This window comes from Malus domestica, chromosome 06 (assembly GCF_042453785.1).
Source record: "Malus domestica chromosome 06, GDT2T_hap1".
Lineage (NCBI taxonomy): Eukaryota > Viridiplantae > Streptophyta > Magnoliopsida > Rosales > Rosaceae > Malus > Malus domestica.
Window position 1 is genome coordinate 9,998,789 of NC_091666.1, and position 3,712 is coordinate 10,002,500.

Consider the following 3,712-nt stretch of genomic DNA (forward strand, 5'->3'; position numbering starts at 1 on the left):
TCCATTGCTCTTATCGTCACCGATGTTGAGAGCAGTTGCAAGTTCTCCGGTCAAGTCCCAATTGAAAGAGTCTATGGCAGCCACAATTCCACTGCAACATTTTGAGAAACCCATGCCTATTGCGATGGTGACCATAGTGTCGTTCCCATTTTCAGTAATCGTTGGCAAAACTGTGGCCTTATCTCAACTGGCAGACCAGGACGTCAATGTTACCACCCATATTGAGAGGTGTGAAGATCACAAGAGCTTCAAATTGCAAATTCTATGCCTCTATATACTGCCCTTAATGTATACGAACACCACGAAACGTCGACATGAGGTATTGACATCATTGTTTTCCAATTTTACAAATCGAAAAGACAAATGGTATTGGATTTTGCAGTTTATTCTGGCATATTATATTGGTGTTATTGTGATCATGTATGAAGACTTTTTGACTGATAAATGTGGATGGGTTAATTGGTACCTTGTGGGTAAATTTGTGATGAAGAATTTGTATGCGTTGCATCTGTTTGATGAAATGTTTGAGAGGTATAATATGGAGAATATGTCATTCAGTAGCAACCTGGAAGCTTTGGATATTGTTGTACTTGTATGTCGGTCTTGGCCTAAAGATCATGTAGCTAGTTTCACTGAGGAGAATGGGACCTTAGGTTATATCCATGCTATCAAGCAGTTCCTCTGCTTATCATTGTTACAAATCTGTGCGTTGACAGTCATGGCCATTTCCCAACTTCACTGTTCTATTTTCACCAACTTGTTATTGAAATTGAATAAGGAATTTTGTAATAGGGTTGATGTACACCTTAATGCTGTTTCTTTTCCTAATTGCGTGGAGAATGACCAGATTTTCCAACAACCGGGTTGGTGTCAAAAGCTCAATGATCCTTGTGACAATATATCTTATCAAAAAGTTGTTTTCAATAAGCGGAATAACACAAAATGGTTGATGGAGAAGCCCTGCATTCTCTCTTTCATGGTAGTAGAAGAAAATGGGAAGAGAAAGGCTTTCGGGTTTGTTACATCCATTATCAGGCTCTTGGAAGAATCTGCCAACTTGAAAGGGCTTAAAGATGGACATGTCAGACAAGAACAGGACATGTTTGCAGTTCTCAGCTGTAAACACATAAATGATCTTCTCAAAATCAAGGCAGAGTTATTCCCTTGTAATTTCCAGAAGCTGCTTCCTATAGTTCTTTGCCTACCCTTGGTTATTGAGCATCATAATGCATGGAAAATTGCCATATTATTCTGTGATGCTTCACTAGATACTATAGTATTACAATTCCTCTTGGAGCTATTAAGTGTAGGAAAGGCTAGTGTGGGTATTGTTATAGGAGAGGGAACTACAAATGAAAATGTGCTTGATATCAGGACTTGGGCCATTTTGTTTGAAGATCATTGTTTCATGGTCGAGGAGATGTTATATTTGGCAGAGATGGATAAAAATTTTCCTGATGACGCCTATTTATCTGATGCCTTGCCACTTAATCTAAGGAAATCACTGATTATACATACCTCTTACTTCAAGAAAGTCATTTCCATGGTTGCCAACAGTCTCACAAGTTCCCCAAATTTAGAGATTAGGGTCAACCTTCTTTTTTAGGAGAATGGAAAAACAACATCTTCAATCTTACTTTTCTTATTTCATGGAATGCATTCCAAGGAGTGTGGGAAATCTGGGAAAAAAGAGGTGATACAATTTGTGGCTGAAACTGCGCAGTAGTGTGGTACCGTCAATGCAGTGAGGCAGTACTTGTGGTTGTTTGAAGAATTTCCTCCAAAAGTTGTGCATGCTTATGTGGATTCCTTCAATTTCAAAGGTAGGGGCTTTAATGAAGCATGGTTCCACCGCTTTGCAGGAAAATTCTGTTGGAAGTATGCCCACAAAGCCACTCATTTGATGTAATAGCTTTTGGAATACTTATTGTATTAAACTATTATATGTTTAATGAAGGGCAAAGCTTATTGTTAATCACTATTTATTGTATCATGTGTTTAAGCAATAAGAGAATCCAAGAAAAGTATTTAATCTGAGAGAAGTAATCTAAGTAAGTTAGATTAACAAGACCTTTCTCTTATGTTCATTCCTAAAACATTCCTAGCCATAGGATTGCCAATTGGGCATTGACAATCCGCTAAGGTTAGTATGTGTTATGTCAACTCAAGCATGAGTATGACTAGTCTCAAGTCATTTAGTGTTGGACACTAAGACAAACACGTAGGTGCTCGAAAGGGTAATCGAGTACACTAAACAACGATCAAAAGAGAGTTCGAACATACATGTCATGTAAGAACTCGTTAGTTGCAATATGCAAAGTAGTCCTTTGACATGAGGCATCATAGATGTCTAATGGTTAGTTCCTTGATCTTTGATCATGTTAAAGGCATTCCATCGAGAGTGTCCACGGCATTGTTGAGGTCAAGATATCTAATCATGTAGGCATATGAATGCACAACAAGGGATCTCTAACCTTCCATGGTGGAGGGAGAATACTCTAAGATATAATTCGGGAGTCTTTGGCCGAAACATATAAATATGACTTAGGAAGTTTGTTCCAAATCATATTCAATTGAATCATATAAAGAAGTATCACATCAGATAGTAGACATGAAACAAACTATCACTCAAACAATGTGATTAAGAGTATTGTATTAGAGAGGGGCCGTATTGCATTGTAATTGTAACTGGATAGGTTCTCCAACCACTTCTACTTAGCTTGGGTAGCCATGACATACTGCTAGGTGTCACTCATGGTTTGTGGAAGCCCTGAAGATTAGCAAACACTAATCTTCAACAAAGGGAGAATTGAAATGTTATTTCAATTCACAATCGATCGTTAAGCGTAACAATCGCCTACTACGTCGCTAATTGGAACCTAATGGATCGTACACGGAGTAAGGATGAAAGTGAAGAAATATAAATGAGATGGATAAGCGATAAAATGGTTTAATTGAGAATGGTCAAGATTAATTAATTAGTTAATTAATTTTACGAAAGGTTCGTATTGGGCTTTTAAGTTGGTTTTGGGTTTCGGTACCCAAAAGTGTTTTGGTCCACAAGGCCCATTATGTTTAAGTTGTATGACAACTAAAACAAAATGGGCAATTAGCCCAATAACAAAGACAAGGCCAGCCATAAGGGTGAGTGGATGCAAACTTGAATTAATTACAAGTTTGCCACTCACATGTGATGTAGTATAAAGTCAACTTTATAGCTTTTTCTCATTAGGGTTTTCTTGAAGAAAAGAAGAGAAACACTTTCTCTTTTTTTCTCTAAAAGAGGCCGGCCACTTAGGGAAGATTTAGCTAGCAATCTTTTCTTCTCTAAGTCATCCATTTCATCTTCACACCTCATCCTTGGTGTGGAGACTTAGAGACACCAAATCTTTGGTGTTCTTGGAGATCCTTTCCTCACATCCTCAAGGAGCAAAGGAGCATCAAAAGGAAGAAAAATACAAGGAAGATCCAAGGAGCTAGGAGGCGACTTGAAGGCCCTCCACTTGGGTGAATCCCTTGTGTAAACAAGGATGAGCTTCAAGGGTAATGAATCTCTAAATCCTTCCCTCTCTTTAATATTGTTAAAGAGTCTTGTGATTCACCATTCACTAGGCTTTGAAAGTCATGGGTTTTAGAATTGTTTTGAATGCATGCCTACTTTAATGTGTTATTAGTTTGCATATGTGTTCAAATGTTCTCACATGTTCTTAGC